The sequence below is a fragment of the Leuresthes tenuis genome, unplaced genomic scaffold (genome assembly GCF_036924035.1).
Source record: "Leuresthes tenuis unplaced genomic scaffold, fLeuTen1.0.hap1 SCAF_1, whole genome shotgun sequence".
Lineage (NCBI taxonomy): Eukaryota > Metazoa > Chordata > Actinopteri > Atheriniformes > Atherinopsidae > Leuresthes > Leuresthes tenuis.
In genome coordinates this window covers 1,263,430-1,286,124 of record NW_027325355.1, presented here as the reverse complement: position 1 = coordinate 1,286,124, position 22,695 = coordinate 1,263,430, and the positions used below count along the sequence as shown (strand labels likewise).

At 46.7% G+C, this 22,695-nt stretch overlaps 53 pseudogenes; all 53 read right to left on the bottom strand.

The window, feature by feature from the left end:
• Nucleotides 1-163: 163 nt before the first annotated feature.
• Nucleotides 164-282, bottom strand: LOC140282120 (5S ribosomal RNA; annotated as a pseudogene).
• A 397-nt stretch (nt 283-679) lies between these two features.
• LOC140292941 (5S ribosomal RNA) lies at nt 680-798 on the bottom strand (annotated as a pseudogene).
• Nucleotides 799-1,067: 269 nt separating this feature from the next.
• On the bottom strand, nt 1,068-1,186 carry LOC140305661 (5S ribosomal RNA; annotated as a pseudogene).
• A 272-nt stretch (nt 1,187-1,458) lies between these two features.
• Nucleotides 1,459-1,577, bottom strand: LOC140320379 (5S ribosomal RNA; annotated as a pseudogene).
• Nucleotides 1,578-1,846: 269 nt separating this feature from the next.
• On the bottom strand, nt 1,847-1,965 carry LOC140292132 (5S ribosomal RNA; annotated as a pseudogene).
• Nucleotides 1,966-2,234: 269 nt separating this feature from the next.
• LOC140289921 (5S ribosomal RNA) lies at nt 2,235-2,353 on the bottom strand (annotated as a pseudogene).
• A 272-nt stretch (nt 2,354-2,625) lies between these two features.
• LOC140292131 (5S ribosomal RNA) lies at nt 2,626-2,744 on the bottom strand (annotated as a pseudogene).
• Nucleotides 2,745-3,013: 269 nt separating this feature from the next.
• Nucleotides 3,014-3,132, bottom strand: LOC140294740 (5S ribosomal RNA; annotated as a pseudogene).
• A 272-nt stretch (nt 3,133-3,404) lies between these two features.
• Nucleotides 3,405-3,523, bottom strand: LOC140320368 (5S ribosomal RNA; annotated as a pseudogene).
• Nucleotides 3,524-3,792: 269 nt separating this feature from the next.
• Nucleotides 3,793-3,911, bottom strand: LOC140292129 (5S ribosomal RNA; annotated as a pseudogene).
• Nucleotides 3,912-4,180: 269 nt separating this feature from the next.
• Nucleotides 4,181-4,299, bottom strand: LOC140289919 (5S ribosomal RNA; annotated as a pseudogene).
• A 272-nt stretch (nt 4,300-4,571) lies between these two features.
• LOC140291470 (5S ribosomal RNA) lies at nt 4,572-4,690 on the bottom strand (annotated as a pseudogene).
• Nucleotides 4,691-4,959: 269 nt separating this feature from the next.
• LOC140293684 (5S ribosomal RNA) lies at nt 4,960-5,078 on the bottom strand (annotated as a pseudogene).
• A 272-nt stretch (nt 5,079-5,350) lies between these two features.
• On the bottom strand, nt 5,351-5,469 carry LOC140296143 (5S ribosomal RNA; annotated as a pseudogene).
• A 269-nt stretch (nt 5,470-5,738) lies between these two features.
• LOC140291817 (5S ribosomal RNA) lies at nt 5,739-5,857 on the bottom strand (annotated as a pseudogene).
• A 269-nt stretch (nt 5,858-6,126) lies between these two features.
• On the bottom strand, nt 6,127-6,245 carry LOC140293999 (5S ribosomal RNA; annotated as a pseudogene).
• Nucleotides 6,246-6,514: 269 nt separating this feature from the next.
• LOC140316517 (5S ribosomal RNA) lies at nt 6,515-6,633 on the bottom strand (annotated as a pseudogene).
• Nucleotides 6,634-6,902: 269 nt separating this feature from the next.
• LOC140297046 (5S ribosomal RNA) lies at nt 6,903-7,021 on the bottom strand (annotated as a pseudogene).
• A 269-nt stretch (nt 7,022-7,290) lies between these two features.
• LOC140295643 (5S ribosomal RNA) lies at nt 7,291-7,409 on the bottom strand (annotated as a pseudogene).
• A 269-nt stretch (nt 7,410-7,678) lies between these two features.
• On the bottom strand, nt 7,679-7,797 carry LOC140301102 (5S ribosomal RNA; annotated as a pseudogene).
• Nucleotides 7,798-8,219: 422 nt separating this feature from the next.
• LOC140295641 (5S ribosomal RNA) lies at nt 8,220-8,338 on the bottom strand (annotated as a pseudogene).
• Nucleotides 8,339-8,607: 269 nt separating this feature from the next.
• On the bottom strand, nt 8,608-8,726 carry LOC140301101 (5S ribosomal RNA; annotated as a pseudogene).
• A 269-nt stretch (nt 8,727-8,995) lies between these two features.
• On the bottom strand, nt 8,996-9,114 carry LOC140299155 (5S ribosomal RNA; annotated as a pseudogene).
• A 269-nt stretch (nt 9,115-9,383) lies between these two features.
• On the bottom strand, nt 9,384-9,502 carry LOC140295024 (5S ribosomal RNA; annotated as a pseudogene).
• Nucleotides 9,503-9,774: 272 nt separating this feature from the next.
• LOC140282114 (5S ribosomal RNA) lies at nt 9,775-9,893 on the bottom strand (annotated as a pseudogene).
• A 397-nt stretch (nt 9,894-10,290) lies between these two features.
• On the bottom strand, nt 10,291-10,409 carry LOC140292940 (5S ribosomal RNA; annotated as a pseudogene).
• Nucleotides 10,410-10,678: 269 nt separating this feature from the next.
• Nucleotides 10,679-10,797, bottom strand: LOC140311898 (5S ribosomal RNA; annotated as a pseudogene).
• A 272-nt stretch (nt 10,798-11,069) lies between these two features.
• LOC140320357 (5S ribosomal RNA) lies at nt 11,070-11,188 on the bottom strand (annotated as a pseudogene).
• A 269-nt stretch (nt 11,189-11,457) lies between these two features.
• LOC140290378 (5S ribosomal RNA) lies at nt 11,458-11,576 on the bottom strand (annotated as a pseudogene).
• Nucleotides 11,577-11,973: 397 nt separating this feature from the next.
• On the bottom strand, nt 11,974-12,092 carry LOC140292939 (5S ribosomal RNA; annotated as a pseudogene).
• A 1,045-nt stretch (nt 12,093-13,137) lies between these two features.
• Nucleotides 13,138-13,256, bottom strand: LOC140288657 (5S ribosomal RNA; annotated as a pseudogene).
• Nucleotides 13,257-13,525: 269 nt separating this feature from the next.
• On the bottom strand, nt 13,526-13,644 carry LOC140293675 (5S ribosomal RNA; annotated as a pseudogene).
• A 269-nt stretch (nt 13,645-13,913) lies between these two features.
• LOC140294938 (5S ribosomal RNA) lies at nt 13,914-14,032 on the bottom strand (annotated as a pseudogene).
• Nucleotides 14,033-14,301: 269 nt separating this feature from the next.
• Nucleotides 14,302-14,420, bottom strand: LOC140311892 (5S ribosomal RNA; annotated as a pseudogene).
• Nucleotides 14,421-14,689: 269 nt separating this feature from the next.
• LOC140292128 (5S ribosomal RNA) lies at nt 14,690-14,808 on the bottom strand (annotated as a pseudogene).
• Nucleotides 14,809-15,077: 269 nt separating this feature from the next.
• On the bottom strand, nt 15,078-15,196 carry LOC140289918 (5S ribosomal RNA; annotated as a pseudogene).
• A 272-nt stretch (nt 15,197-15,468) lies between these two features.
• On the bottom strand, nt 15,469-15,587 carry LOC140320346 (5S ribosomal RNA; annotated as a pseudogene).
• A 269-nt stretch (nt 15,588-15,856) lies between these two features.
• Nucleotides 15,857-15,975, bottom strand: LOC140289917 (5S ribosomal RNA; annotated as a pseudogene).
• A 272-nt stretch (nt 15,976-16,247) lies between these two features.
• LOC140320335 (5S ribosomal RNA) lies at nt 16,248-16,366 on the bottom strand (annotated as a pseudogene).
• A 269-nt stretch (nt 16,367-16,635) lies between these two features.
• Nucleotides 16,636-16,754, bottom strand: LOC140292127 (5S ribosomal RNA; annotated as a pseudogene).
• Nucleotides 16,755-17,023: 269 nt separating this feature from the next.
• On the bottom strand, nt 17,024-17,142 carry LOC140289916 (5S ribosomal RNA; annotated as a pseudogene).
• Nucleotides 17,143-17,414: 272 nt separating this feature from the next.
• Nucleotides 17,415-17,533, bottom strand: LOC140320324 (5S ribosomal RNA; annotated as a pseudogene).
• Nucleotides 17,534-17,802: 269 nt separating this feature from the next.
• Nucleotides 17,803-17,921, bottom strand: LOC140296636 (5S ribosomal RNA; annotated as a pseudogene).
• A 269-nt stretch (nt 17,922-18,190) lies between these two features.
• LOC140290377 (5S ribosomal RNA) lies at nt 18,191-18,309 on the bottom strand (annotated as a pseudogene).
• Nucleotides 18,310-18,546: 237 nt separating this feature from the next.
• On the bottom strand, nt 18,547-18,665 carry LOC140299933 (5S ribosomal RNA; annotated as a pseudogene).
• A 269-nt stretch (nt 18,666-18,934) lies between these two features.
• Nucleotides 18,935-19,052, bottom strand: LOC140294408 (5S ribosomal RNA; annotated as a pseudogene).
• Nucleotides 19,053-19,709: 657 nt separating this feature from the next.
• LOC140288466 (5S ribosomal RNA) lies at nt 19,710-19,828 on the bottom strand (annotated as a pseudogene).
• A 269-nt stretch (nt 19,829-20,097) lies between these two features.
• On the bottom strand, nt 20,098-20,216 carry LOC140293203 (5S ribosomal RNA; annotated as a pseudogene).
• A 269-nt stretch (nt 20,217-20,485) lies between these two features.
• Nucleotides 20,486-20,604, bottom strand: LOC140281433 (5S ribosomal RNA; annotated as a pseudogene).
• A 269-nt stretch (nt 20,605-20,873) lies between these two features.
• Nucleotides 20,874-20,992, bottom strand: LOC140300576 (5S ribosomal RNA; annotated as a pseudogene).
• A 269-nt stretch (nt 20,993-21,261) lies between these two features.
• On the bottom strand, nt 21,262-21,380 carry LOC140288377 (5S ribosomal RNA; annotated as a pseudogene).
• Nucleotides 21,381-22,040: 660 nt separating this feature from the next.
• LOC140314260 (5S ribosomal RNA) lies at nt 22,041-22,159 on the bottom strand (annotated as a pseudogene).
• Nucleotides 22,160-22,428: 269 nt separating this feature from the next.
• LOC140294455 (5S ribosomal RNA) lies at nt 22,429-22,547 on the bottom strand (annotated as a pseudogene).
• Nucleotides 22,548-22,695: the final 148 nt, after the last annotated feature.

Here is a 22,695-nt window from a genome sequence, read left to right as displayed (position 1 = left end):
CTCTGATGTGATCATTCTCTGCAACTGAAACTGAGACTCTCAGATCACTTCGTGTCTGCCAACAAAGCAGCAGCAGCTGCTGAAGATGACCAACTTCCTCATGTGTCATAGGGTGATCAGACGTTGCAACAAAAGACATGCAGGTGGTAGAGAGAAGAGAAAAAGCTTAAAGCACCTGGTATTCCCAAGAGGTCTTCCATCCAAGTACTAACTAGGCCCAACCCTCCTTGGCTTCCGAGATCAGACGAGGTCGGGCATGTTCAGGGTGGTGTGGCCGTAAGCAACAATGTCTCTGACAAATGTGCATTATATAGGTACTGGAATCATACGGTTCCTCTATGCAACCAGATCATTTCCGAGAAAGGCTGATGTGTAGTGGGCACATCTTCTTCCCTGACGTGATTATTCTCTGCAGCTGAAACTGAGACTCTCAGATCACTTCGTGTCTGCCAACTACGGTTCCTCTATGCAACCAGATAATTGCCGAGAAAGGCTGATGTGTAGCGGGCAAATCATCTTCTCTGATGTGATCATTCTCTGCAACTGAAACTGAGACTCTCAGATCACTTCGTGTCAGCCAACAAAGCAGCAGCAGCTGAAGATGACCAACTTCCTCATGTGTCACAGGGTGATCAGACGTTGCAACAAAAGACATGCAGGTGGTAGAGAGAAGAGAAAAAGCTTACAGCACCTGGTATTCCCAAGCTGTCTCCCATCCAAGTACTAAGGAGGCTCAACCCTGCTTGGCTTCCGAGATCAGACGAGGTCGGGCATGTTCAGGGTGGTGTGGCCGTAAGCAACAATGTGTCTGACAAATGTGCATTATATAAGTACAGGAATCATACGGTTCCTCTATGTAACCAGATAATTGCTGAGAAAGGCTGATCTGTAGTGGGCACATCTTCTTCCCTGAAGTGATTATTCTCTTTAGCTGAAACTGAGACTCTCAGATCACTTCGTGTCTTCCAACAAAGCAGCAGCAGCTGAAGATGGCCAACTTCCTCATGTGTCACAGGGTGATCAGACGTTGCAACAAAAGACATGCAGGTGGTAGAGAGAAGAGAAAAAGCTTAAGGCACCTGGTATTCCCAAGCGGTCTCCCATTCAAGTACTAACCAGGCCCAACCCTGCTTGGCTTCCGAGATCAGACGAGGTTGGGCTTATTCAGGGTGGTGTGGCCATAAGCAACAACATCGGTGACAAATGTGCATTATATAGGTACTGGAATCATACGGTTCCTCTATGCAACCAGATAATTGCCGAGAAAGGCTGATGTGTAGCGGGCAAATCATCTTCTTCCCTGACGTGATAATTTTCTCCAGCTGAACATGAGACTCTCAGATCACTTCGTGTCTGCCAACAAAGCAGCAGAAGCTGAAGATGACCAACTTCCTCATGTGTCACAGGGTGATCAGACGTTGCAACAAAAGACATGCAGGTGGTAGAGAGAAGAGAAAAAGCTTAAGGTACCTGGTATTCCCAAGCGGTCTCCCATTCAAGTACTAACCAGGCCCAACCGTGCTTGGCTTCCGAGATCAGACGAGGTCGGGCTTATTCAGGGTGGTGTGGCCGTAAGCAACAATATCGGTGACAAATGTGCATTATATAGGTACTGGAATCATACACTTCCTCTGTATAACCAGATAATTGCCGAAAAAGGCTGACTTGTAGTGGGTTCATCTTCCTCCTTGATGTGATTATTCTCTGGAGCTGAAACTGAGACTCTCAGATCACCTCGTGTCTATCAACAAAGCAGCAGCAGCTGAAGATGACCAACTTCTTCACGTGTCACAGGGTGATCAGACGTTGCAACAAAAGACATGCAGGTGGTAGAGAGAAGAGAAAAAGCTTACAGCACCTGGTATTCCCAAGCTGACTCCTATCCAAGTACTAACCAGGTACAACCCTGCTTGGCGTCCGAGATCAGACGAGGTCGGGCTTATTCAGGGTGGTGTGGCCGTAAGCAACAATGTCTCTGACAAATGTGCATTATATAGGTACTGGAATCATACGGTTCCTCTATGCAACCAGATAATTGCCGAGAAAGGCTGATGTGTAGCGGACAAATCATCTTCTCTGATGTGATCATTCTCTGCAACTGAAACTGAGACTCTCAGATCACCTCGTGTCTATCAACAAAGCAGCAGCAGCTGAAGATGACCAACTTCTTCACGTGTCACAGGGTGATCAGACGTTGCAACAAAAGACATGCAGGTGGTAGAGAGAAGAGAAAAAGCTTACAGCACCTGGTATTCCCAAGCTGTCTCCTATCCAAGTACTAACCAGGTACAACCCTGCTTGGCGTCCGAGATCAGACGAGGTCGGGCTTATTCAGGGTGGTGTGGCCGTAAGCAACAATGTCTCTGACAAATGTGCATTATATAGGTACTGGAATCATACGGTTCCTCTATGCAACCAGATAATTGCCGAGAAAGGCTGATGTGTAGCGGGCAAATCATCTTCTTCCCTGACGTGATAATTTTCTCCAGCTGAACATGAGACTCTCAGATCACTTCGTGTCTGCCAACAAAGCAGCAGAAGCTGAAGATGACCAACTTCCTCATGTGTCACAGGGTGATCAGACGTTGCAACAAAAGACATGCAGGTGGTAGAGAGAAGAGAAAAAGCTTACAGCACCTGGTATTCCCAAGCTGACTCCTATCCAAGTACTAACCAGGTACAACCCTGCTTGGCGTCCGAGATCAGACGAGGTCGGGCTTATTCAGGGTGGTGTGGCCGTAAGCAACAATGTCTCTGACAAATGTGCATTATATAGGTACTGGAATCATACGGTTCCTCTATGCAACCAGATAATTGCCGAGAAAGGCTGATGTGTAGCGGACAAATCATCTTCTCTGATGTGATCATTCTCTGCAACTGAAACTGAGACTCTCAGATCACCTCGTGTCTATCAACAAAGCAGCAGCAGCTGAAGATGACCAACTTCTTCACGTGTCACAGGGTGATCAGACGTTGCAACAAAAGACATGCAGGTGGTAGAGAGAAGAGAAAAAGCTTACAGCACCTGGTATTCCCAAGCTGTCTCCTATCCAAGTACTAACCAGGTACAACCCTGCTTGGCGTCGGAGATCAGACGAGGTCGGGCTTATTCAGGGTGGTGTGGCCGTAAGCAACAATGTCTCTGACAAATGTGCATTATATAGGTACTGGAATCATACGGTTCCTCTATGCAACCAGATAATTGCCGAGAAAGGCTGATGTGTAGCGGGCAAATCATCTTCTTCCCTGACGTGATAATTTTCTCCAGCTGAACATGAGACTCTCAGATCACTTCGTGTCTGCCAACAAAGCAGCAGAAGCTGAAGATGACCAACTTCCTCATGTGTCACAGGGTGATCAGACGTTGCAACAAAAGACATGCAGGTGGTAGAGAGAAGAGAAAAAGCTTAAGGTACCTGGTATTCCCAAGCGGTCTCCCATTCAAGTACTAACCAGGCCCAACCGTGCTTGGCTTCCGAGATCAGACGAGGTCGGGCTTATTCAGGGTGGTGTGGCCGTAAGCAACAATATCGGTGACAAATGTGCATTATATAGGTACTGGAATCATACACTTCCTCTGTATAACCAGATAATTGCCGAAAAAGGCTGACTTGTAGTGGATTCATCTTCCTCCTTGATGTGATTATTCTCTGGAGCTGAAACTGAGACTCTCAGATCACCTTGTGTCTATCAACAAAGCAGCAGCAGCTGAAGATGACCAACTTCTTCACGTGTCACAGGGTGATCAGACGTTGCAACAAAAGACATGCAGGTGGTAGAGAGAAGAGAAAAAGCTTACAGCACCTGGTATTCCCAAGCTGACTCCTATCCAAGTACTAACCAGGTACAACCCTGCTTGGCGTCCGAGATCAGACGAGGTCGGGCTTATTCAGGGTGGTGTGGCCGTAAGCAACAATGTCTCTGACAAATGTGCATTATATAGGTACTGGAATCATACGGTTCCTCTATGCAACCAGATAATTGCCGAGAAAGGCTGATGTGTAGCGGGGAAATCATCTTCTCTGATGTGATCATTATCTGCAACTGAAACTGAGACTCTCAGATCACTTCGTGTCAGCCAACAAAGCAGCAGCAGCTGAAGATGACCAACTTCTTCACGTGTCACAGGGTGATCAGACGTTGCAACAAAAGACATGCAGGTGGTAGAGAGAAGAGAAAAAGCTTACAGCACCTGGTATTCCCAAGCTGTCTCCTATCCAAGTACTAACCAGGTACAACCCTGCTTGGCGTCCGAGATCAGACGAGGTCGGGCTTATTCAGGGTGGTGTGGCCGTAAGCAACAATGTCTCTGACAAATGTGCATTATATAGGTACTGGAATCATACGGTTCCTCTATGCAACCAGATAATTGCCGAGAAAGGCTGATGTGTAGCGGGCAAATCATCTTCTTCCCTGACGTGATTATTCTCTTCAGCTGAAACTGAGACTCTCAGATCACTTCGTGTCTGCCAACAAAGCAGCAGCAGCTGAAGATGACCAACTTCCTCATGTGTCACAGGGTGATCAGACGTTGCAACAAAAGACATGCAGGTTGTTGAGAGAAGAGAAAACGCTTACAGCACCTGGTATTCCCAAGCAGTCTCCCATTAAAGTACTAACCAGGCCCAACCCTCCTTGGCTTCCGAGATCAGACGAGGTCGGGCATATTCAGGGTGGTGTGATCGTAAGGAACAATTTCTGTGACAAATGTGCATTATATAGGTACTGGAATCATACACTTCCTCTATGTAACCAGATAATTGCAGAGAAAGGCTGACTTGTTATGGGCACATCTTCTTCCCTGATGTGATTATTCTCTGCAGCTGAAACTGAGACTCTCAGATCACTTGGTGTCTGCCAACAAAGCAGCAGCAGCTGAAGATCACCAACTTCCTCATGTGTCACAGGGTGATCAGACGTTGCAACAAAAGACATGCAGGTTGTAGAGAGAAGAGAAAACGCTTACAGCACCTGGTATTCCCAAGCAGTCTACCATCCAAGTACTAACCAGGCTCAAACGTGCTTGGCTTCCGAGATCAGACGAGGTCGGGTATATTCAGGGTGGTGTGGCCGTAAGGAACAATAACTGTGACAAATGTGCATTATATAAGTACTGGAATCATACACTTCCTCTATGTAACCAGATAATTTCCGAGAAAGGCTCACTTGTTATGGGCATATCTTCTTCCCTGATGTGATCATTCTCTGCAGCTGAAACTGAGACTCTCAGATCACTTCGTGTCTGCCAACAAAGCAGCAGCAGCTGCTGAAGATGACCAACTTCCTCATGTGTCATAGGGTGATCAGACGTTGCAACAAAAGACATGCAGGTGGTAGAGAGAAGAGAAAAAGCTTACCACACCTGGTATTCCCAAGAGGTCTCCTATCCAAGTACTAACCAGGCCCAAACCTCCTTGGCTTCCGAGATCAGACGAGGTTGAGCATGTTCAGGGTGGTGTGGCCGTAAGCAACAATGTCTCTGACAAATGTGCATTATATAGGTACTGGAATCATACGGTTCCTCTATGCAACCAGATCATTTCCGAGAAAGGCTGATGTGTAGTGGGCACATCTTCTTCCCTGACGTGATTATTCTCTGCAGCTGAAACTGAGACTCTCAGATCACTTTGTGTCTGCCAACAAAGCAGCAGCAGCTGAAGATGACCAACTTCCTCATGTGTCACAGGGTGATCAGACGTTGCAACAAAAGACATGCTGGTGGTAGATAGAAGAGAAAAAGCTTACAGCACCTGGCATTCCCAGAGAGTCTACCATCCAAGTACAAACCAGGCCCAAACCTGCTTGGCTTCCGAGATCAGACGTGGTCGGGCATATTCAGGGTGGTGTGGCGGTAAGCAACCATAACTGTGACAAATGTGCATTATAAAGGTACTGGAATCATACAGTTCCTCTATGTAACCAGATAATTGCCGAGAAAAGCTGATAAGTAGTGGGCACATCTTCTTCCCTGACGTGATTATTCTCTCGAGCTGAAACTGAGACTCTCAGATCACTTTGTGTCTGCCAACAAAGCAGCAGAAGCTGAAGATGACCAACTTCCACATGTGTCACAGGGTGATCAGACGTTGCAACAAAAGACATGCAGGTGGTAGAGAGAAGAGAAAAAGCTTACAGCACCTCGTATTCCCAAGAGGTCTTCCATCCAAGTACAAACCAGGCCCAACTGTGCTTGGCTTCCGAGATCAGACGAGGTCGGGCATGTTCAGGGTTGTGTGGCCGTAAGCAACAATGTCTCTGACAAATGTGCATTATATAGGTACTGGAATCATACGGTTCCTCTATGCAACCAGATAATTGCCGAGAAAGGCTGATGTGTAGCGGGCATATCATCTTCTCTGATGTGATCATTCTCTTCAGCTGAAACTGAGACTCTCAGATCACTTTGTGTCTGCCAACAAAGCAGCAGCAGCTGAAGATGACCACCTTCCTCATGTGTCACAGGGTGATCAGACGTTGCAACAAAAGACATGCAGGTGGTAGAGAGAAGAAAAAAAGCTTACAGCACCTGGTATTCCCAAGCGGTCTCCCATCAAAGTACTAACCAGGCCCAACCCTCCTTGGCTTCCGAGATCAGACGAGGTTGGACATATTCAGGGTGGTTTGGCCGTAAGCAACAATCTCTGTGACAAATGCGCATTATATAGGTAATCAAATCATATGGTTCCTCTATGTAACCAGATATTTGCAGAGAAAGGCTGATATGTAGCGGGCATATCTTGTTCCCTGACGTGATAATTCTCTCCAGCTGAAAATGAGACTCTCAGATCACTTCGTGTCTGCCAACAAAGCAGCAGCAGCTGAAGATGACCAACTTCCTCATGTGTCACAGGGTGATCAGACATTGCAACAAAAGACATGCAGGTGGTTGAGAGAAGAGAAAAAGCTTAAAGCACCTGGTATTCCCAAGAGGTCTTCCATCCAAGTACAAACCAGGCCCAACTGTGCTTGGCTTCCGAGATCAGACGAGGAAGGGGATGTTCAGGGTGGTGTGGCCGTAAGCAACAATATCTCTGAAAAATGTGCATTATATAGGTACTGGAATCATACGGTTCCTCTATGCAACCAGATAATTGCAGAGAAAGGCTGATGTGTAGTGGGCACATCTTGTTCCCTGACGTGATCATTCTCTTCAGCTGAAACTGAGACTCTCAGATCACTTCGTGTTTGCCAACAAAGCAGCCGCAGCTGAAGATGACCAAATACCTCATGTGTCACAGGGTGATCAGACGTTGCAACAAAAGACATGTAGGTTGTAGAGAGAAGAGAAAACGCTTACAGCACCTGGTATTCCCAAGCAGTCTCCCATTAAAGTACTAACCAGGCCCAACCCTCCTCGGCTTCCGAGATCAGACGAGGTCAGGCTTATTCAGGGTGGTGTGGCCGTAAGGAACAATTTCTGTGAAAAATGTGCATTATATAGGTACTGGAATCATACACTTCCTTTATGAAACCAGATAATTGCCGAGAAAGGCTGACTTGTAGTGGGCACATATTCTTCCCTGATGTGATTATTCTCTGCAGCTGAAACTGAGACTCTCAGATCACTCTGTGTCTGCCAACAAAGCAGCAGCAGCTGAAGATGACCAACTTCCTCATGTGTCACAGGGTGATCAGACGTTGCAAAAAAAGACATGCAGGTGGTAGAGAGAAGAGAAAAAGCTTACAGCACCTGGTATTTTCAAGCGGTCTCCCACCCAAGTACTAACCAGGCCCAACTCTGCTTGGCTTCCGAGATCAGACGAGGTCAGGCATATTCAGGGTGGTGTGGCCGTAAGCAACAATGTCTGTGACAAATGTGCATTATATAAGTACAGGAATCATACGGTTCCTCTATGTAACCAGATAATTGCTGAGAAAGGCTGATGTGTAGTGGGCACATCTTCTTCCCTGACGTGATTATTCTCTTCAGCTGAAACTGAGACTCTCAGATCACTTCGTGTCTTCCAACAAAGCAGCAACAGGTACTGGAATCATACGGTTCCTCTATGCAACCAGATAATTGCAGAGAAAGGCTGATGTGTAGTGGGCACATCTTGTTCCCTGACGTGATCATTCTCTTCAGCTGAAACTGAGACTCTCAGATCACTTCGTGTTTGCCAACAAAGCAGCCGCAGCTGAAGATGACCAAATACCTCATGTGTCACAGGGTGATCAGACGTTGCAACAAAAGACATGTAGGTTGTAGAGAGAAGAGAAAACGCTTACAGCACCTGGTATTCCCAAGCAGTCTCCCATTAAAGTACTAACCAGGCCCAACCCTCCTCGGCTTCCGAGATCAGACGAGGTCAGGCTTATTCAGGGTGGTGTGGCCGTAAGGAACAATTTCTGTGAAAAATGTGCATTATATAGGTACTGGAATCATACACTTCCTCTATGAAACCAGATAATTGCCGAGAAAGGCTGACTTGTAGTGGGCACATATTCTTCCCTGATGTGATTATTCTCTGCAGCTGAAACTGAGACTCTCAGATCACTCTGTGTCTGCCAACAAAGCAGCAGCAGCTGAAGATGACCAACTTCCTCATGTGTCACAGGGTGATCAGACGTTGCAAAAAAAGACATGCAGGTGGTAGAGAGAAGAGAAAAAGCTTACAGCACCTGGTATTTTCAAGCGGTCTCCCACCCAAGTACTAACCAGGCCCAACTCTGCTTGGCTTCCGAGATCAGACGAGGTCAGGCATATTCAGGGTGGTGTGGCCGTAAGCAACAATGTCTGTGACAAATGTGCATTATATAAGTACAGGAATCATACGGTTCCTCTATGTAACCAGATAATTGCTGAGAAAGGCTGATGTGTAGTGGGCACATCTTCTTCCCTGACGTGATTATTCTCTTCAGCTGAAACTGAGACTCTCAGATCACTTCGTGTCTTCCAACAAAGCAGCAACAGCTGAAGATGACCAACTTCCTCATGTGTCACAGGGTGATCAGACGTTGCAACAAAAGACATGCAGGTTGTAGAGAGAAGAGAAAACGCTTACAGCACCTGGTATTCCCAAGCAGTCTCCCATTAAAGTACTAACCAGGCCCAACCCTGCTTGGCTTCCGAGATCAGACGAGGTCGGGCTTATTCAGGGTGGTGTGGCCGTAAGCAACAATATCGGTGACAAATGTGCATTATATAGGTACTGGAATCATACACTTCCTCTGTGTAACCAGATAATTGCCGAAAAAGGCTGACTTGTAGTGGGCTCATCTTCCTCCTTGATGTGATTATTCTCTTCAGCTGAAACTGAGACTCTCAGATCACCTCGTGTCTATCAACAAAGCAGCAGCAGCTGAAGATGACCAACTTCTTCACGTGTCACAGGGTGATCAGACGTTGCAACAAAACACATGCAGGTGGTAGAGAGAAGAGAAAAAGCTTACAGCACCTGGTACTCCCAAGCTGTCTCCCATCCAAGTACTAACCAGGTACAACCCTGCTTGGCGTCCGAGATCAGACGAGGTCAGGCTTCTTCAGGGTGGTGTGGCCGTAAGCAAAAATGTCTCTGACAAATGTGCATTATATAGGTACTGGAATCATACGGTTCCTCTATGCAACCAGATAATTGCCGAGAAAGGCTGATGTGTAGCGGGCAAATAATCTTCTCTGATGTGATCATTCTCTGCAACTGAAACTGAGACTCTCAGATCACTTCGTGTCTGCCAACAAAGCAGCATCAGCTGCTGAAGATGACCAACTTCCTCATGTGTCATAGGGTGATCAGACGTTGCAACAAAAGACATGCAGGTGGTAGAGAGAAGAGAAAAAGCTTAAAGCACCTGGTATTCCCAAGAGGTCTTCCATCCAAGTACTAACTAGGCCCAACCCTCCTTGGCTTCCGAGATCAGACGAGGTCGGGCATGTTCAGGGTGGTGTGGCCGTAAGCAACAATGTCTCTGACAAATGTGCATTATATAGGTACTGGAATCATACGGTTCCTCTATGCAACCAGATCATTTCCGAGAAAGGCTGATGTGTAGTGGGCACATCTTCTTCCCTGACGTGATTATTCTCTGCAGCTGAAACTGAGACTCTCAGATCACTTCGTGTCTGCCAACTACGGTTCCTCTATGCAACCAGATAATTGCCGAGAAAGGCTGATGTGTAGCGGGCAAATCATCTTCTCTGATGTGATCATTCTCTGCAACTGAAACTGAGACTCTCAGATCACTTCGTGTCAGCCAACAAAGCAGCAGCAGCTGAAGATGACCAACTTCCTCATGTGTCACAGGGTGATCAGACGTTGCAACAAAAGACATGCAGGTGGTAGAGAGAAGAGAAAAAGCTTACAGCACCTGGTATTCCCAAGCTGTCTCCCATCCAAGTACTAAGGAGGCTCAACCCTGCTTGGCTTCCGAGATCAGACGAGGTCGGGCATGTTCAGGGTGGTGTGGCCGTAAGCAACAATGTGTCTGACAAATGTGCATTATATAAGTACAGGAATCATACGGTTCCTCTATGTAACCAGATAATTGCTGAGAAAGGCTGATCTGTAGTGGGCACATCTTCTTCCCTGAAGTGATTATTCTCTCTAGCTGAAACTGAGACTCTCAGATCACTTTGTGTCTTCCAACAAAGCAGCAGCAGCTGAAGATGGCCAACTTCCTCATGTGTCACAGGGTGATCAGACGTTGCAACAAAAGACATGCAGGTGGTAGAGAGAAGAGAAAAAGCTTAAGGCACCTGGTATTCCCAAGCGGTCTCCCATTCAAGTACTAACCAGGCCCAACCCTGCTTGGCTTCCGAGATCAGACGAGGTTGGGCTTATTCAGGGTGGTGTGGCCGTAAGCAACAACATCGGTGACAAAGGTGCATTATATAGGTACTGGAATCATACGGTTCCTCTATGCAACCAGATAATTGCCGAGAAAGGCTGATGTGTAGCGGGCAAATAATCTTCTTCCCTGACGTGATAATTTTCTCCAGCTGAACATGAGACTCTCAGATCACTTCGTGTCTGCCAACAAAGCAGCAGAAGCTGAAGATGACCAACTTCCTCATGTGTCACAGGGTGATCAGACGTTGCAACAAAAGACATGCAGGTGGTAGAGAGAAGAGAAAAAGCTTAAGGTACCTGGTATTCCCAAGCGGTCTCCCATTCAAGTACTAACCAGGCCCAACCGTGCTTGGCTTCCGAGATCAGACGAGGTCGGGCTTATTCAGGGTGGTGTGGCCGTAAGCAACAATATCGGTGACAAATGTGCATTATATAGGTACTGGAATCATACACTTCCTCTGTATAACCAGATAATTGCCGAAAAAGGCTGACTTGTAGTGGGTTCATCTTCCTCCTTGATGTGATTATTCTCTGGAGCTGAAACTGAGACTCTCAGATCACCTCGTGTCTATCAACAAAGCAGCAGCAGCTGAAGATGACCAACTTCTTCACGTGTCACAGGGTGATCAGACGTTGCAACAAAAGACATGCAGGTGGTAGAGAGAAGAGAAAAAGCTTACAGCACCTGGTATTCCCAAGCTGTCTCCCATCCAAGTACTAACCAGGTACAACCCTGCTTGGCGTCCGAGATCAGACGAGGTCGGGCTTATTCAGGGTGGTGTGGCCGTAAGCAACAACGTCTCTGACAAATGTGCATTATATAGGTACTGGAATCATACGGTTCCTCTATGTAACCAGATAATTGCTGAGAAAGGCTGATGTGTAGTGGGCACATCTTCTTCCCTGACGTGATTATTCTCTGCAGCTGAAACTGAGACTCTCAGATCACTTCGTGTCTGCCAACTACGGTTCCTCTATGCAACCAGATAATTGCCGAGAAAGGCTGATGTGTAGCGGGCAAATCATCTTCTCTGATGTGATCATTCTCTGCAACTGAAACTGAGACTCTCAGATCACTTCGTGTCAGCCAACAAAGCAGCCGCAGCTGAAGATGACCAACTTCCTCATGTGTCACAGGGTGATCAGACGTTGCAACAAAAGACATGCAGGTGGTAGAGAGAAGAGAAAAAGCTTACAGCACCTGGTATTCCCAAGCTGTCTCCCATCCAAGTACTAAGGAGGCTCAACCCTGCTTGGCTTCCGAGATCAGACGAGGTCGGGCATGTTCAGGGTGGTGTGGCCGTAAGCAACAATGTGTCTGACAAATGTGCATTATATAAGTACAGGAATCATACGGTTCCTCTATGTAACCAGATAATTGCTGAGAAAGGCTGATCTGTAGTGGGCACATCTTCTTCTCTGATGTGATTATTCTCTCCAGCTGAAACTGAGACTCTCAGATTACCTCATGTCTGCCAACAAAGCAGCAGGAGCTGAAGATGACCAACTTCCTCATGTGTCACAGGGTGATCAGACGTTGCAACAAAAGACATGCAGGTGGTCAAGAGAAGACAAAAAGCTTACAGCACCTGGTAATCCCAAGCAGTCTCCCATCTAAGTACTAACCAGGCCCAACCCTACTTGGCTTCCGAGATAAGACAAGGTGGGGCTTATTCAGGGTGGTGTGGCGGTAAGCAAATATATTTGTTACAAATGTGAATTATATAGGTACTGGAATCATACACTTCCTCTATGAAACCAGATAATTGCCGAGAAAGGCTGATGTGTAGTGGGCATATCATCTTCTCTGATGTGATCATTCTCTTCAGCTGAAACTGAGACTCTCAGATCACTTCGTGTCTGCCAACAAAGCAGCAGCAGCTGAAGATGACCAACTTCCTCATGTGTCACAGGGTGATCAGACGTTGCAACAAAACACATGCAGGTGGTAGAGAGAAGAGAAACAGCTTACAGCACCTGGTATTCCCAAGCAGTCTCCCATTGAAGTACAAACCAGACCCAACCCTGCTTGGCTTCCGAGATAAGACAAGGTGGGGCTTATTCAGGGTGGTGTGGCGGTAAGCGACAATATCTGTTACAAATGTGAATTATATAGGTACTGGAATCATACACTTGCTCTATGAAACCAGATAATTGCCGAGAAAGGCTGACTTGTAGTGGGTTCATCTTCCTCCTTGATGTGATTATTCTCTGCAGCTGAAACTGAGACTCTCAGATCACTTCGTGTCTGCCAACAAAGCAGCAGCTGCTGAAGATGACCAACTTCCTCATGTGTCACAGGGTGATCAGACGTTGCAACAAAAGACATGCAGGTTGTAGAGAGAAGAGAAAACGCTTACAGAACCTGGTATTCCCAAGCAGTCTCCCATTAAAGTACTAACCAGGCCCAACACTGCTTGGCTTCCGAGATCAGACGAGGTCGGGCTTATTCAGGGTGGTGTGGCCGTAAGCAACAATATTGGTGACAAATGTGCATTATATAGGTACTGGAATCATACACTTCCTCTGTATAACTAGATAATTGCCGAAAAAGGCTGACTTGTAGTGGGTTCATCTTCCTCCTTGATGTGATTATTCTCTGCAGCTGAAACTGAGACTCTCAGATCACCTCGTGTCTATCAACAAAGCAGCAGCAGCTGAAGATGACTAACTTCTTCACGTGTCACAGGGTGATCAGACGTTGCAACAAAAGACATGCAGGTGGTAGAGAGAAGAGAAAAAGCTTACAGCACCTGGTATTCCCAAGCTGTCTCCCATCCAAGTACTAACCAGGTACAACCCTGCTTGGCGTCCGAGATCAGACGAGGTCGGGCTTATTCAGGGTGGTGTGGCCGTAGGCAACAATGTCTCTGACAAATGTGCATTATATAGGTACTGGAATCATACGGTTCCTCTATGCAACCAGATAATTGCCGAGAAAGGCTGTTGTGTAGCGGGCAAATCATCTTCTCTGATGTGATCATTATCTGCAACTGAAACTGAGACTCTCAGATCACTTCGTGTCAGCCAACAAAGCAGCAGCAGCTGAAGATGACCAACTTCCTCATGTGTCACAGGGTGATCAGGAGTTGCAACAAAAGACATGCAGGTGGTAGAGAGAAGAGAAGAAGCTTACAGCACCTGGTATTCCCAAGCAGTCTCCCATCCACGTACTAAGGAGGTTCAACCCTGCTTGGCTTCCGAGATCAGACGAGGTCGGGCATGTTCAGGGTGGTGTGGCCGTAAGCAACAATGTGTCTGACAAATGTGCATTATATAAGTACAGGAATCATACGGTTCCTCTATGTAACCAGATAATTGCTGAGAAAGGCTGATCTGTAGTGGGCACATCTTCTTCCCTGAAGTGATTATTCTCTTTAGCTGAAACTGAGACTCTCAGATCACTTCGTGTCTTCCAACAAAGCAGCAGCAGCTGAAGATGGCCAACTTCCTCATGTGTCACAGGGTGATCAGACGTTGCAACAAAAGACATGCAGGTGGTAGAGAGAAGAGAAAAAGCTTAAGGCACCTGGTATTCCCAAGCGGTCTCCCATTCAAGTACTAACCAGGCCCAACCCTGCTTGGCTTCCGAGATCAGACGAGGTTGGGCTTATTCAGGGTGGTGTGGCCGTAAGCAACAATATCGGTGACAAATGTGCATTATATAGGTACTGGAATCATACACTTCCTCTGTATAACCAGATAATTGCCGAAAAAGGCTGACTTGTAGTGGATTCATCTTCCTCCTTGATGTGATTATTCTCTGGAGCTGAAACTGAGACTCTCAGATCACCTTGTGTCTATCAACAAAGCAGCAGCAGCTGAAGATGACCAACTTCTTCACGTGTCACAGGGTGATCAGACGTTGCAACAAAAGACATGCAGGTGGTAGAGAGAAGAGAAAAAGCTTACAGCACCTGGTATTCCCAAGCTGACTCCTATCCAAGTACTAACCAGGTACAACCCTGCTTGGCGTCCGAGATCAGACGAGGTCGGGCTTATTCAGGGTGGTGTGGCCGTAAGCAACAATGTCTCTGACAAATGTGCATTATATAGGTACTGGAATCATACGGTTCCTCTATGCAACCAGATAATTGCCGAGAAAGGCTGATGTGTAGCGGACAAATCATCTTCTCTGATGTGATCATTCTCTGCAACTGAAACTGAGACTCTCAGATCACCTCGTGTCTATCAACAAAGCAGCAGCAGCTGAAGATGACCAACTTCTTCACGTGTCACAGGGTGATCAGACGTTGCAACAAAAGACATGCAGGTGGTAGAGAGAAGAGAAAAAGCTTACAGCACCTGGTATTCCCAAGCTGTCTCCTATCCAAGTACTAACCAGGTACAACCCTGCTTGGCGTCCGAGATCAGACGAGGTCGGGCTTATTCAGGGTGGTGTGGCCGTAAGCAACAATGTCTCTGACAAATGTGCATTATATAGGTACTGGAATCATACGGTTCCTCTATGCAACCAGATAATTGCCGAGAAAGGCTGATGTGTAGCGGGCAAATCATCTTCTTCCCTGACGTGATAATTTTCTCCAGCTGAACATGAGACTCTCAGATCACTTCGTGTCTGCCAACAAAGCAGCAGAAGCTGAAGATGACCAACTTCCTCATGTGTCACAGGGTGATCAGACGTTGCAACAAAAGACATGCAGGTGGTAGAGAGAAGAGAAAAAGCTTAAGGTACCTGGTATTCCCAAGCGGTCTCCCATTCAAGTACTAACCAGGCCCAACCGTGCTTGGCTTCCGAGATCAGACGAGGTCGGGCTTATTCAGGGTGGTGTGGCCGTAAGCAACAATATCGGTGACAAATGTGCATTATATAGGTACTGGAATCATACACTTCCTCTGTATAACCAGATAATTGCCGAAAAAGGCTGACTTGTAGTGGATTCATCTTCCTCCTTGATGTGATTATTCTCTGGAGCTGAAACTGAGACTCTCAGATCACCTCGTGTCTATCAACAAAGCAGCAGCAGCTGAAGATGACCAACTTCTTCACGTGTCACAGGGTGATCAGACGTTGCAACAAAAGACATGCAGGTGGTAGAGAGAAGAGAAAAAGCTTACAGCACCTGGTATTCCCAAGCTGTCTCCTATCCAAGTACTAACCAGGTACAACCCTGCTTGGCGTCCGAGATCAGACGAGGTCGGGCTTATTCAGGGTGGTGTGGCCGTAAGCAACAATGTCTCTGACAAATGTGCATTATATAGGTACTGGAATCATACGGTTCCTCTATGCAACCAGATAATTGCCGAGAAAGGCTGATGTGTAGCGGGCAAATCATCTTCTTCCCTGACGTGATAATTTTCTCCAGCTGAACATGAGACTCTCAGATCACTTCGTGTCTGCCAACAAAGCAGCAGAAGCTGAAGATGACCAACTTCCTCATGTGTCACAGGGTGATCAGACGTTGCAACAAAAGACATGCAGGTGGTAGAGAGAAGAGAAAAAGCTTAAGGTACCTGGTATTCCCAAGCGGTCTCCCATTCAAGTACTAACCAGGCCCAACCGTGCTTGGCTTCCGAGATCAGACGAGGTCGGGCTTATTCAGGGTGGTGTGGCCGTAAGCAACAATATCGGTGACAAATGTGCATTATATAGGTACTGGAATCATACACTTCCTCTGTATAACCAGATAATTGCCGAAAAAGGCTGACTTGTAGTGGATTCATCTTCCTCCTTGATGTGATTATTCTCTGGAGCTGAAACTGAGACTCTCAGATCACCTTGTGTCTATCAACAAAGCAGCAGCAGCTGAAGATGACCAACTTCTTCACGTGTCACAGGGTGATCAGACGTTGCAACAAAAGACATGCAGGTGGTAGAGAGAAGAGAAAAAGCTTACAGCACCTGGTATTCCCAAGCTGACTCCTATCCAAGTACTAACCAGGTACAACCCTGCTTGGCGTCCGAGATCAGACGAGGTCGGGCTTATTCAGGGTGGTGTGGCCGTAAGCAACAATGTCTCTGACAAATGTGCATTATATAGGTACTGGAATCATACGGTTCCTCTATGCAACCAGATAATTGCCGAGAAAGGCTGATGTGTAGCGGACAAATCATCTTCTCTGATGTGATCATTCTCTGCAACTGAAACTGAGACTCTCAGATCACCTCGTGTCTATCAACAAAGCAGCAGCAGCTGAAGATGACCAACTTCTTCACGTGTCACAGGGTGATCAGACGTTGCAACAAAAGACATGCAGGTGGTAGAGAGAAGAGAAAAAGCTTACAGCACCTGGTATTCCCAAGCTGTCTCCTATCCAAGTACTAACCAGGTACAACCCTGCTTGGCGTCCGAGATCAGACGAGGTCGGGCTTATTCAGGGTGGTGTGGCCGTAAGCAACAATGTCTCTGACAAATGTGCATTATATAGGTACTGGAATCATACGGTTCCTCTATGCAACCAGATAATTGCCGAGAAAGGCTGATGTGTAGCGGGCAAATCATCTTCTTCCCTGACGTGATAATTTTCTCCAGCTGAACATGAGACTCTCAGATCACTTCGTGTCTGCCAACAAAGCAGCAGAAGCTGAAGATGACCAACTTCCTCATGTGTCACAGGGTGATCAGACGTTGCAACAAAAGACATGCAGGTGGTAGAGAGAAGAGAAAAAGCTTAAGGTACCTGGTATTCCCAAGCGGTCTCCCATTCAAGTACTAACCAGGCCCAACCGTGCTTGGCTTCCGAGATCAGACGAGGTCGGGCTTATTCAGGGTGGTGTGGCCGTAAGCAACAATATCGGTGACAAATGTGCATTATATAGGTACTGGAATCATACACTTCCTCTGTATAACCAGATAATTGCCGAAAAAGGCTGACTTGTAGTGGGTTCATCTTCCTCCTTGATGTGATTATTCTCTGGAGCTGAAACTGAGACTCTCAGATCACCTCGTGTCTATCAACAAAGCAGCAGCAGCTGAAGATGACCAACTTCTTCACGTGTCACAGGGTGATCAGACGTTGCAACAAAAGACATGCAGGTGGTAGAGAGAAGAGAAAAAGCTTACAGCACCTGGTATTCCCAAGCTGTCTCCCATCCAAGTACTAACCAGGTACAACCCTGCTTGGCGTCCGAGATTAGACAAGGTCGGGCTTATTCAGGGTGGTGTGGCCGTAAGCAACAATGTCTCTGACAAATGTGCATTATATAGGTACTGGAATCATACGGTTCCTCTATGCAACCAGATAATTGCCGAGAAAGGCTGATGTGTAGCGGGCAAATCATCTTCTCTGATGTGATCATTATCTGCAACTGAAACTGAGACTCTCAGATCACTTCGTGTCAGCCAACAAAGCAGCAGCAGCTGAAGATGACCAACTTCTTCACGTGTCACAGGGTGATCAGACGTTGCAACAAAAGACATGCAGGTGGTAGAGAGAAGAGAAAAAGCTTACAGCACCTGGTATTCCCAAGCTGTCTCCCATCCAAGTACTAACCAGGTACAACCCTGCTTGGCGTCCGAGATCAGACGAGGTCGGGCTTATTCAGGGTGGTGTGGCCGTAAGCAAAAATGTCTCTGACAAATGTGCATTATATAGGTACTGGAATCATACGGTTCCTCTATGCAACCAGATAATCATCTTCTCTGATGTGATCATTATCTGCAACTGAAACTGAGACTCTCAGATCACTTCGTGTCAGCCAACAAAGCAGCAGCAGCTGAAGATGACCAACTTCCTCATGTGTCACAGGGTGATCAGAAGTTGCAACAAAAGACATGCAGGTGGTAGAGAGAAGAGAAGAAGCTTACAGCACCTGGTATTCCCAAGCAGTCTCCCATCCAAGTACTAACCAGGCCCAACCCTGCTTGGCTTCCGAGATCAGACGAGGTTGGGCTTATTCAGGGTGGTGTGGCCGTAAGCAACAATATCGGTGACAAATGTGCATTATATAGGTACTGGAATCATACACTTCCTCTGTATAACCAGATAATTGCCGAAAAAGGCTGACTTATAGTGGGTTCATCTTCCTCCTTGATGTGATTATTCTCTGGAGCTGAAACTGAGACTCTCAGATCACCTCGTGTCTATCAACAAAGCAGCAGCAGCTGAAGATGACCAGCTTCTTCACGTGTCACAGGGTGATCAGACGTTGCAACAAAAGACATGCAGGTGGTAGAGAGAAGAGAAAAAGCTTACAGCACCTGGTATTCCCAAGCAGTCTCCCATCAAGTACTAAGCAGGCCTAAACCTGCTTGGCTTCCGAGATCAGACGAGGTCGGGCTTATTCAGGGTGGTTTGGCCGTAAGCGACAATGTCTGTGACAAATGTGCATTATATAGGTACTGGAATCATACGGTTCCTCTATGCAACCAAATAATTGCAGAGAAAAGCTGACTTGTAGTGGGCACATCTTCTTCTCTGATGTGATTATTCTCTCCAGCTGAAACTGAGACTCTCAGATTACCTCATGTCTGCCAACAAAGCAGCAGCAGCTGAAGATGACCAACTTCCTCATGTGTCACAGGGTGATCAGACGTTGCAACAAAACACATGCAGGTGGTAGAGAGAAGAGAAACAGCTTACAGCACCTGGTATTCCCAAGCAGTCTCCCATTGAAGTACAAACCAGACCCAACCCTGCTTGGCTTCCGAGATAAGACAAGGTGGGGCTTATTCAGGGTGGTGTGGCGGTAAGCGAACATATCTGTTACAAATGTGAATTATATAGGTACTGGAATCATACACTTGCTCTATGAAACCAGATAATTGCCGAGAAAGGCTGATGTGTAGTGGGCATATCATCTTCTCTGATGTGATCATTCTCTTCAGCTGAAACTGAGACTCTCAGATCACTTCGTGTCTGCCAACAAAGCAGCAGCTGCTGAAGATGACCAACTTCCTCATGTGTCACAGGGTGATCAGACGTTGCAACAAAAGACATGCAGGTTGTAGAGAGAAGAGAAAACGCTTACAGCACCTGGTATTCCCAAGCAGTCTCCCATTAAAGTACTAACCAGGCCCAACCCTCCTTGGCTTCCGAGATCAGACGAGGTCGGGCTTATTCAGGGTGGTGTGGCCGTAAGGAACAATTTCTGTGACAAATGTGCATTATATAGGTACTGGAATCATACACTTCCTCTATGTAACCAGATAATTGCAGAGAAAGGCTGACTTGTTATGGAAACATCTTCTTCCCTGATGTGATTATTCTCTGCAGCTGAAACTGAGACTCTCAGATCACTTCGTGTCTGCCAACAAAGCAGCAGCAGCTGAAGATGACCAACTTCCTCATGTGTCACAGGGTGATCAGACGTTGCAACAAAAGACATGCAGGTTGTAGAGAGAAGAGAAAACTCTTACAGAACCTGGTATTCCCAAGCAGTCTCCCATTAAAGTACTAACCAGGCCCAACCCTCCTTGGCTTCCGAGATCAGACGAGGTCGGGCTTATTCAGGGTGGTGTGGCCGTAAGGAACAATTTCTGTGACAAATGTGCATTATATAGGTACTGGAATCATACAATTCCTCTATGTAACCAGATAATTGCAGAGAAAGGCTGACTTGTTATGGGCACATCTTCTTCCCTGATGTGATTATTCTCTGCAGCTGAAACTGAGACTCTCAGATCACTTCGTGTCTGCCAACAAAGCAGCAGCAGCTGAAGATGACCAACTTCGTCATGTGTCACAGGGTGATCAGACGTTGCAACAAAAGACATGCAGGTGGTCGAGAGAAGACAAAAAGCTTACAGCTCCTGGTATTCCCAAGCGGTCTCCCATTTAAGTACTAACCAGGCCCAACCCTCCTTGGCTTCCGAGATCAGACGAGGTCGGGCTTATTCAGGGTGGTGTGGCCGTAAGGAACAATTTCTGTGACAAATGTGCATTATATAGGTACTGGAATCATACAATTCCTCTATGTAACCAGATAATTGCAGAGAAAGGCTGACTTGTTATGGGCACATCTTCTTCCCTGATGTGATTATTCTCTGCAGCTGAAACTGAGACTCTCAGATCACTTCGTGTCTGCCAACAAAGCAGCAGCAGCTGAAGATGACCAACTTCGTCATGTGTCACAGGGTGATCAGACGTTGCAACAAAAGACATGCAGGTGGTCGAGAGAAGACAAAAAGCTTACAGCTCCTGGTATTCCCAAGCGGTCTCCCATTTAAGTACTAACCAGGCCCAACCCTCCTTGGCTTCCGAGATCAGACGAGGTCGGGCATGTTCAGGGTGGTGTGGCCGTAAGCAACAATGTCTCTGACAAATGTGCATTATATAGGTACAGGAATCATACGGTTCCTCTATGCAACCAGATAATTGCCGAGAAAGGCTGATGTGTAGCGGGCAAATCATCTTCTCTGATGTGATCATTCTCTGCAACTTAAACTGAGACTCTCAGATCACTTCGTGTCAGCCAACAAAGCAGCAGCAGCTGAAGATGACCAACTTCCTCATGTGTCACAGGGTGATCAGACGTTGCAACAAAAGACATGCAGGTGGTAGAGAGAAGAGAAAAAGCTTACAGCACCTGGTATTCCCAAGCTGACTCCAATCCAAGTACTAACCAGGTACAACCCTGCTTGGCGTCCGAGATCAGACGAGGTCGGGCTTATTCAGGGTGGTGTGGCCGTAAGCGACAATGTCTGTGACAAATGTGCATTATATAGGTACTGGAATCATACGGTTCCTCTATGCAACCAGATAATTGCAGAGAAAAGCTGACTTGTAGTGGGCACATCTTCTTCTCTGATGTGATCATTCTCTGCAACTGAAACTGAGACTCTCAGATCACCTCGTGTCTATCAACAAAGCAGCAGGAGCTGAAGATGACCAACTTCCTCATGTGTCACAGGGTGATCAGACGTTGCAACAAAAGACATGCAGGTGGTCGAGAGAAGACAAAAAGCTTACAGCACCTGGTAATCCCAAGCAGACTCCCATCTAAGTACTAACCAGGTACAACCCTGCTTGGCGTCCGAGATAAGACAAGGTGGGGCTTATTCAGGGTGGTGTGGCCGTAAGCAACAATGTCTCTGACAAATGTGCATTATATAGGTACTGGAATCATACGGTTCCTCTATGCAACCAGATAATTGCCGAGAAAGGCTGATGTGTAGCGGGCAAATCATCTTCTTCCCTGACGTGATAATTTTCTCCAGCTGAACATGAGACTCTCAGATCACTTCGTGTCTGCCAACAAAGCAGCAGAAGCTGAAGATGACAAACTTCCTCATGTGTCACAGGGTGATCAGACGTTGCAACAAAAGACATGCAGGTGGTAGAGAGAAGAGAAAAAGCTTAAGGTACCTGGTATTCCCAAGCGGTCTCCCATTCAAGTACTAACCAGGCCCAACCGTGCTTGGCTTCCGAGATCAGACGAGGTCGGGCTCATTCAGGGTGGTGTGGCCGTAAGCAACAATATCGGTGACAAATGTGCATTATATAGGTACTGGAATCATACACTTCCTCTGTATAACCAGATAATTGCCGAAAAAGGCTGACTTGTAGTGGGTTCATCTTCCTCCTTGATGTGATTATTCTCTGGAGCTGAAACTGAGACTCTCAGATCACCTCGTGTCTATCAACAAAGCAGCAGCAGCTGAAGATGACTAACTTCTTCACGTGTCACAGGGTGATCAGACGTTGCAACAAAAGACATGCAGGTGGTAGAGAGAAGAGAAAAAGCGTACAGCACCTGGTATTCCCAAGCTGTCTCCCATCTAAGTACTAACCAGGTACAACCCTGCTTGGCGTCCGAGATCAGACGAGGTCGGGCTTATTCAGGGTGGTGTGGCCGTAAGCAACAATGTCTCTGACAAATGTGCATTATATAGGTACTGGAATCATACGGTTCCTCTATGCAACCAGATAATTGCCGAGAAAGGCTGATGTGTAGCGGGGAAATCATCTTCTCTGATGTGATCATTATCTGCAACTGAAACTGAGACTC